The 9303-nt window shown below is 49.9% G+C and overlaps 1 long non-coding RNA gene across 3 annotated transcripts; it reads left to right on the top strand.

The window, feature by feature from the left end:
- Positions 1-404: 404 nt before the first annotated feature.
- Positions 405-7755, top strand: LOC146402361 (uncharacterized). 3 transcript variants are annotated; one of them, XR_014806185.1, is made up of 5 exons: positions 405-631; positions 2432-2658; positions 2805-2941; positions 3628-3875; positions 5906-7755. It is a non-coding gene; the product is annotated as an uncharacterized LOC146402361 (long non-coding RNA). The 3 variants fall into 3 exon arrangements; XR_014806184.1 differs by having other exon boundaries at positions 5895-7755; XR_014806186.1 differs by lacking the exon at positions 5906-7755 and having other exon boundaries at positions 405-563; positions 3628-5216.
- Positions 7756-9303: the final 1548 nt, after the last annotated feature.

The raw sequence follows: 9303 nt of genomic DNA, 5'->3' as shown, positions 1-9303 counted from the left end.
GAAGTCCCTTGGCCGGCCTTCGCTGTCCTCCAGCCCCACCTGTGATCCGATCTCCCTCCACATGGGCCCCTTGCAGCCCCTCCTCCAGACCACGGGGCCTTGGGGTTTTTAAGATTGGAGCCCAGTTGCTTCCCTGCTACCACTCCCCCCGCCCGCCCACCAGCTCCCACGCACCTAGGCTGGTCCATTTCAAGTGCACCCTCCCTGCAATCCCAACTGTTGGGACTGCTCCAGTTGATCCATCTCAGAGACAACCTCCAAGTCCAGGCTCTCCTGTCCCTGGGGGAACTTGTAAGACATCCCATGTTCATCTCTGGGTCACAACCCCGGCCAGGAGCGGAGCCAGGCAAAAGGACGCCAAGCGATGCCTTTAACACACTACACACACGTTTCTCTCTCCCCAGGGGCTGAGGCCAAGCCCGACATTGAGACTCAGGAAAGACGACAGCAGAACTGGGCAGTTACAGACGAGATGATGCCAGTCTGGCTGTGAGCAAACGGGGTAGCGCCACAGGCTTCCTCTGACGTCACTGGCTGTGCAGTGGTGCACACGAGAGGCAGCGGTACGTCCCAGCCCGGGATGCAGGCCAGGCAACCAGAACTTGGTAGCCTGTGAAGCTGTTTTGTTTGGGTAACTATTTTAAAAGAGCTCAATGGGGTTTTTCCGTAACCAGCAAGTCAGCGCTCCAGTCCCATACTTCCTGCCAAGAATCAACCTCACCTCACTAGAAAATTGTCCTTAAGAATAACTTTTAGGAGTTCCCACTGTGGTGTAAAGGGATGGGCAGCATCTCTAGAGTGCTGGGATGAACGTTCGATTCCCAGTCCGGCAGCTGCAGCTAAGTCTCAACTGTGGCTTAGATCTGATCCCTGGCGCGGGAGGCAGCCAAAAAAGAAAAGAAAAAAAAATGTCTTTTAACGCCCAGATTTAAGAAAACTTCTTTTTTTTTTTTTTTTTTTTTTTTTTGTCTTTTTGCCATTTCTTGGGCCACTCCTGTGGCATATGGAGTTCCCAGGCTAGGGGTTGAATCGGAGCTAGAGTCACCGTCCTACACCACAGCAACATGAGATCTGAGCCGAGTCTGCGACCTACACCACAGCTCACAGCAATACCGGATCCTTAACCCACTGAGCAAGGCCAGGGATTGAACCCGCAACCTCATGGTTCCTAGTTGGATTCGTTAACCACTGAGCCATGACGGGAACTCCAAGAAAACTTCTAATCAAAAAGAGAAAGTCACCTGACCCCACAAATGAACACTTTGGTGTTTACGAGTCATCTGGGATATTTGGTATCTGGTATATTTGAAACATTGAAGAGAATCTGGCATAGGAGTGAATGTGACACATGTGTCCTGTTCACGTTAAGTCTCCCAACATAAAGTGCATAACTGGGTAATTCATTATTTTCGACTGGCCATTTTTCACTGGAATGTGAACGAGAATTTTTCAAAGTGAGTGAATGGCACTAGAATATTTAAAACATCCCGATACTCTTGTAATTTATTAGAAGAGTTAAGTACTTGAGAAGGTTTCGCTTTTTAGAAACGTCTCTGGAGCGTCCGAAGAAAATTGAACGGTTAAAATTTGTGAAAGCAGAACATTTAAGGAAATTTAATTAACTAAGATTCCAAATGAGATGCGAAGCTGTTGAAACTGGAGTTGGCTGAGCATTAATCAAAGACCTCCCGGAAAGCGACTGTGGAAATGTGCTGGATTTATAAATAGGATAATATTTGGAAGTAGAACTTTGAAGCTGAATAAAGAGGAGGATTATTTTTCATTGGTGGCTTTAATAGTGGAAGACAAATTTTAAAACATGAAGTAATGGAGTTCCCATCGTGACTCAGCAGAAACGAATCTGACCAGCATCCATGAGGACGCAGTTTCGATCCCTGGCCTTGCTCAGTGGGTTAAGGATCCCTTGTTGCTGTGGCTGTGGTGTAGGCCGGCAGCTACAGCTCTGATTGGACCCCTGGCCTGGGAACCTCCATATGCCCTGAGAAGACCAAGAAAAAAATAAAAAATGAAGTAATGGGTTTTTCCGCACACACACTCTTCACCCCAGTGACATCAGCGAGCTTGCACAGACACTGCCTCCTGTTGGTGACTAGAAGGCTTCCCCTCACCGGTTACTGCCTTTCCCTTAGAGAAACAGAGCGAGATACAGAGATAAACTCTGTCCCCAACTCCACCTGCAGTCGGTCCGTAGTTGTGAGAGGCAGCCTCTGAGATGGCCCCAAATGATCCCCGCTGTGTATCCTCTGCACAAGCCCCTCCTCTGGAGTGTGGACTGTACCTAGTGACTCACTTTGAATGAAGAGAAAATGGCGAAAGTGCTGGGACGTCCCTTTGGAGATTAGGCTACCAAAGGGCTTTGACTTCTCAGGTGCTGGCCCTCTCTCCCTCTCTCCTTTGCTCTCTTCCTCAGAGAGGAGCCACACTCTGAGCTGCCCTGTGGAGAGGCCCGCTTGACAAGGAAATGTCCCCGGCCAGCAGCCAGTGAGAACCTGAGGCTTGACAGCAAGCATGCCACCAAGCTTGGAAAAGGATTGTCGTCTTTGAGGGGACCTAACCTCTGGCCAACAGCTTACTTGTAGTTTGGGAAGACACCCTGAGCCTGAGGCACCAGATTCCTGGCCATAGAAAATGTAGATGGTAAGTGTTTGTTGTTTTAAGTCACTAAGTGTTGGGGAGGGGTGATTTGTTACCCAGCAGTAGCTAACTAATACAACTGTAATAGAATCTTATTGGGCATAAGCTGCTCCAGAAAGAAAACCTACATTTCCCACACTTCCTTGCAGCCAGGTATGGTTGTGTGGGGTGTGGTCATGGTGACAAGCCTTCTGAGCCCACAGACAAGATCAGTACCTAGAAGAAACCAAGATCCCTTGGCTGACTTCATGGAGCAGAGCTGTTTTATCAGACTGGAGAGAAATAGGTAGAGAAAAATAAACTTCTAACTTGGATCTCTGTTAGAACAGCTAAATCTCAGTGTTTCCCAAATCCCCATGTCAACTTTTTGTTTCTTCTTCTTTTTTCTTTCTTTTTTTTTTTAGGACTGCACCTGCGGCATTTGGAAGTTCCTGGCTAGGGGTCGAATTGCAGCTGCAGCTTCCAGCCACAGCCACAGCCACATCCACAGCCATGCCAGCCCCATCTATGAACTACTCCACAGCTGGCAGCAACACCGGATTCTTAACCCACCAAGCAAGGCCAGGGATCAAACCTGCATCCTCATGGATCCTATGTCAGGTCCTTAACCTGCTGAGCCACAATGGGAACTCTTGCCCAGATCATCTTTTAATTGCTCTTTCAATCTTTTAATCATCTCTCTCTCTCCCTCCCTCCCTCCCTCTCTCTCTCTCTCTCTCTCTCTCATTAGCCTCATCTTGATCAATGACAACTGAGACCTTATAATTTGGTGTGCTTGGTAAGCGTTTCTAGTCCCCCCCCCTCCAGTTTTGCAATTGTTAACAAATACACATTCCCTCCTAGGCTTAGGGCAGCTCACCACTAACGCCATCGGCCATGTACATGCTGCTTTTCTTTTTCTTTGCCCCAGGGAAGTACTGCTTATTGAAGTTTAGATTCATATACATATTGCCTTTCAAATTCTCTTCTCAGGAGCCAGCAACCCTCTGGCAACCCACAGGCTCCTGGTGCCTCAGCTGGCCAGCTTGACAAAAGCCGCTGGCTGCCTTTCTTCCTAAGCCTGGATCTTCAAAGGCGATCCAGGTTCCAGTCACTTGAGATTTGGCAAACACTGCCTTAGAGGAAACCAAGCCCGTGATCCCTTGGAAGCAGGACGCGTGTAGGCGCGACCCAAGCCTGAGGCTTTCTGAGATTCCCCGATGTGTGCCCGGCACCCGCAGGTAAACCCACTGTCCTTAGCTCTCTGATTCAGCAGGGCCCATCCTTGGGGGGGTGGGGGGGGGCAGGTGGTGGAGGGGGAGGGGAGTGGACTTCACAAAAGGATGGCAGGAAGGAGGAGTTTGTGGAGGAGCCCACACGGCAATGAACCAACGTTCAAGATTCAATGCATAGAAGCCTGAGCCGACCTCTGCCCAGGGAAGGGGCCCCTGGGGGTGACTGCGGTTCTCGGGCTCGTAGGTGTAGGCGGGTCAGACCAGGATGCGGATGATGGGCTCCCGGGTCAGCACCCAGCTCCTCCCCCTCCCTGTGCTGTCTCTGCCCGTATGGGCAGGACAGCAGTGGTACCTGCCTGGAGGGTCACTGGGAGGAGTGGATGAGATGCTGTACCTTGAGCCCTTCGCCCAGCACCTGGCACATAAGATTTTAGAGCCAAAAATTATAGAACCTTGCAGTGTAATAGCTGTCAGGATAATAGCTACTATTATTATAAAAGAACTATGGTTTGTGGGATGCTGAATAATGACCCTCCCTCAATGATCTAGGTGTCCTTATCCTTGGAACTGGTAAGTGTCCCCTTATCAGGCCAAAGGGACTTAACAGGGTTTTTCTTTTTTTAATCTTTTTATTAGAGTTGATTTACAATGTCCTGTCAATGCTGTACAGCAAAATGACCCAGTTACACACATACATTCTTTTTCTCATATTATCTTCTGTCATGTTCTATCACAAGTGATTGGATAGAGCTCCCTGTGCTGCACAGCAGGACCTCATTGCTTATCCATTCCAAATGCTATAGTCTGCATCTACGAACCCCACACTCCCAGTCCATCCCACTTCCTCCCCCTCCGCCTTGGCAACCACAAGTCTGCTGTCCATGTCGGTGAGTCTGTTTCTGTTCTGGTAGATGGATATCTGTGCCGTATTTTAGATTCTACATATAAGTGATATCATGTGGTATCTGTCTTTATCTTCCTGACTTAGACTTTACAGGGTCGTGAGATGGGACGTGGGGCCTAAATGTGATCACCCGTGTCCTTGTAAGGACGGCAGAGGGAGATTCAACTCCAGAAAAGAAAGCGATGTGGGAGTTCCCGTCGTGGCTCTGTGGTTAACGAATCGGACTAGTAGCCATGAGGATGGGGGTTCGATCCCTGGCCTCGCTCAGTGGGTTAAGGATCTAGCGTTGCTGTGAGCTGTGGTGTAGGTCACAGACATGGCTTGGATCCCGAGTTGCTGTGGCTGTAGCATAGGCTGGCAGCTACAGCTCCGATTCAACCCCTCACCTAGGAACCTCCATAGGCCACATGTACAGCCCTAAAAAGACAAAAAAAAAAAAAAAAGAAGGAGATGTGATGAAGGAAGCCAGGGTTGGAGTGTTATGGCCACGAGCCAAAGGGCACCAGCAAGGGGTCTCTGGAAGCCCGAAGAGGCAAGGAACAGATTCTCTGGAGTTCCTGTTGTGAGCTGCAGTGTAACTCAAAGATGAGGCTTAGATCCAGGCATTGCTGTGGCTGTGGTCTAGGCCAGTGGCTACAGCTCCATTTGTACCCCTAGCCTGGGAACCTCTATATGCCGAGGGTTTGGCCCTAAAAGAATGAATAAATAAATAGACAGATTCTCCCCTAGGACCCCCAGAGGGAATGAAGCCCTGCCCACACCTTGACTCTAGCCTACTGAAAACGGTTTTGGACTTCAGACCATCAGAACACTAGAAGGCTTATGTGTTGTTTTATTTTTTTAATTTTTAAAATGTTTTTGCTTTTAGGGCCACACCCGTGGCATGTGGAGGTTCCCAGGATAAGTGTCTAATCGGAGCTACAGCCGCCAGCCTACACCACAGCCACGGCAACGCCAGATCTGAGCCTCATCTGATAGCTCAGGGCAACACCAGAACCTTGAACCGCTGAGTGAGGCCAGGGATCGAACCCGCAACCTCATGGTCCCTAGTCAGATTCGTTTCTGCTGCGCCATGATGGGAAGTCCGTCTGTGTTGTCTTAAACAATCAATTTGGTGGCAGTTTCGTTCCAGCAGCTGTCGATGATCCGACAGGGTGATGATGCTGGCAGATGCGCGTGTGGCAGAGGGAGCGAGGGAGCGGGCCCATTCGACACTGTGTTCCCACCACGAACTCCAGGGCCAGCCCGCCCTCAGCACCGATGCTGGTGCCCACACATCTATGGGTAAAGAAGCCAACCGGCCCCGGCCCTACAGAAGGGGTTCTCTCCAGGTGGTGCCTGCATTGAGAACACTGCCTTGGAACGGTCTACTCTAGACACGTTCCTACAGATCTGCTCTGTGTATCTGCATCCGTACCTGAGCTTGTGGATCTACGCCTCCATCTCCACCTCCACCTGCCCCCCCACCTGCACCTCCACCTCTGCTGACACCTAGACTTAACCTACACCTAAGCTCTACCTACACCTACGCCTCTTCCTCTGCTTACATCTATACCTACATCTATATCTCTGCCTTTACCTATATTGTATCTGTCATTTTGTGCCCTACTGTCTCCAAAATGGGTGTTTTGTGTGGCAGAGGAAGACGTTTTCCTTGACTTTCGCAGGGTCCCCAGCTGGGTCTGAAAAGTAAAGTGACAAAGACAGACTAATGGGAGCAAAGGCAACCTGTTTATTAAGTTTTATGTGACATGAGAGCCTTCCTACGGAATTGGAGCCCCCAAAGAAGACGGGTGTATTTTTGGCCAAGGTTGATGTGGAGAGTGCGGCGTGGAGAAAGAGGGCAGGTTAGGGACTCTGAGGCGACTCAGGTAAACTGGGGAGGCTTGGCAGGGCCTGGCTGGTAGGCGTTTTCTTATTCTCACTCTGTCTTCACGCAGACTGAGGATCCTTCCCTCCAGGTCTGGGGGCACCTCTCCCGTGAGGGTTTTAGGACCCATTTCAAGGAAGAAGCATGAAAAAAGGAGGAGGTCAGAGTGACCTTCCTGCTTCTGGCTTTTTTTTTTTTTTTTTGGTCTTTTTAGGGCCGCACCCTCGGCATATGGAAGTTCCCAGGCTAGGAGTCCTGTCGGAGTGGCAGCTGCCGGCCTACACCACAGCCACAGTAACGCTGGGTCCTTAACCCACTGAGCGAGGCCAGGGCTTGAACTTGTGTCCTTATGGATACTAGTTGGGTTCACTCCCACTGAACCACAGTGGGAACTCCCCATTTTTCATATTCTTTCAGCTTAAAATATTCAGTGGGCCAAGGCGCCGTGTACTGGGGTAGCGGTCCTGAACCCCCTCCCTGCACCTTTCCTTTTCATTCAGAAGGTTTTCCTCGATCTGAAATATGTTTTCCTTTTAACACTCTGACCTCCAGTTCTGCATATCATCACTGTGCAGATGCGTTTCTATTTTATTAACTGATCCCTTAGCGCCCATTACTAAGAGGAGACTGGCCATCTGTTTTCAGAGATGTCTTTTCTAACTGCTCGCAAGGTAAGGGCTCTGCAGATCTGGACTCTGGGCTGAGCGCCCTGAAAAGCTCATTCCAGGAGCTGCCACCACAAATGCCCAAGGACCAGGCAGGTAATGGGGCAGGTGATGGGCCCAGGCACTGAATGGGGTGGGGGCCGCATATCCGTCAGAGCCGCCTCTTTTCCAGCCACTCCCCGCCATCTGAGAGTGCAGGCCAGGGCTGCCTACCCTTTCATTTCCAAGAGATGCTGGAAAATTAGGACTTCTCTGTGGTTTTTCAATGTTTGCAACCAATGCACCATTCTTAAAATGTAGCACATGACCAGTAACCGCAGCAAAGTGGGCCAAGGTTGATGAACAGACAAACCTATGGGAAAAGAAATGCAAGTGACTCTTAAACAGGAGAAGTGTTGATCACCTTCCACATCAGAAGAGAAATGCAAAAAAAAAAAAAAAAAAAAACAGAGGAGTTCCCGTCGTGGTGCAGTGGTTAACGAATCCAACTAGGAACCATGAGGTTGCGGGTTCGGTCCCTGCCCTTGCTTAGTGGGTTAACGATCCGGCGTTGCCGTGAGCTGTGGTGTAGGTTGCAGACGCGGCTCAGATCCCGCGTTGCTGTGGCTCTGGCGTAGGCCGGTGGCTACAGCTCCGATTAGACCCCTGGCCTGGGAACCTCCATATGCCGTGGGAGCGGCCCAAGAAATAGCAACAACAACAAAAAAAAAGACCAAAAAAAAAAAAAAAAAGAAGAGAAATGCACGAGTTCCTGCTGTGGCGCAGTGGGTTAAGGGTCTGACTGCAGAGGCCCAGTTTGCTGCGGAGGCATGGGTTCCATCTCCAGCCATGCTGGATCTGGCATTGCTGCAGCCTCGGCTCAGATTCAATCCCTGGCCTGGAAGCTTCTGCCTGCTGTGGGTGCAGCCAAAAAAAAAAGAGGAGTTCCTGTGGTGGCTCAGTAGTTAATGAACCTGACTAGTATCCATGAGGATGCGGGTTTGATCCCTGGCCTTGCTCCGTGGGTTAAAGATCCAGTGTTGCGGAGTTCCCGTCGTGGCGCAGTGGTTAACGAATCCGACTAGGAACCATGAGGTTGCGGGTTCGGTCCCTGCCATTGCTCAGTGGGTTAATGATCCGGTGTAGGTTGCAGACGCGGCTCGGATCCCGCGTTGCTGTGGCTCTGGCGTAGGCCGGTGGCTACAGCTCCGATTCAACCCCTAGCCTGGGAACCTCCATATGCCGCGGGAGCGGCCCAAGAAATAGCAACAACAACAACAACAAAAAAAAGACAAAAAGACAAAAAAAAAAAAAAAAAAAAAAGATCCAGTGTTGCCATGAGCTGTGGTGTCGGTCGTAGACGCAGCTTAGATCTGAAGTTGCTGTGGCGGTGGTGTAGACCGGAGCCTATAGCTCCGATTGGACCCTTAGCCTGGGAACCTCCATATGCCATAGATGTGGCCCTAAAAAGCAAAAAAAAAAAAAAAAAAAGGACAAAAAGAAAGAAAGATGCTCAGAACAGATATGACTCCCGGTGGGGGAATGTGACCTATCTCCACGTTCTACCTCCACCCCAGGCAGTAACCCTGACTCTTCACACTGGTTGAGTAAAATCATGCTCCCAACAGGAAAGGAGAATACAAACTGGAACAGCCCTCGTAAAGAAACAAGTTCAGGAGTTCCCGTTGTGGCGAAGTGGAAACAAATCCGACGAGGAACCATGAGGTTGCAGGTTCGATCCCTAGCCTCACTCAGGCAACTGAGCAACTGGCGTTGCCATGAGCTGTGGTGTAGGTCACAGACACAGATCCTGCATTGCTGTGGCTGTGGTGGAGGCTGGCAGCTGTAGCTCTGCTTCAGCCCCTATCCTGGGAACCAACATATGCTATGAGTGCAGCCCTAAAAAGCAAAAAAAATAAAATAAAAATAAACAAATTCAAACCCGTGGTGTCAGCTCATTTGTGACACGTAGCAGTACAAGTAATTAGTTTTATAATCATAATATCACATGATTGC

This window comes from Sus scrofa, chromosome 6 (genome assembly GCF_054392235.1).
Source record: "Sus scrofa isolate SSC_HxYL_T2T_F1_AM1 chromosome 6, Sscrofa_HxYL_maternal_Yorkshire_Landrace_v2.0, whole genome shotgun sequence".
Lineage (NCBI taxonomy): Eukaryota > Metazoa > Chordata > Mammalia > Artiodactyla > Suidae > Sus > Sus scrofa.
This window is presented reverse-complemented; position numbering and strand designations above follow the sequence as displayed.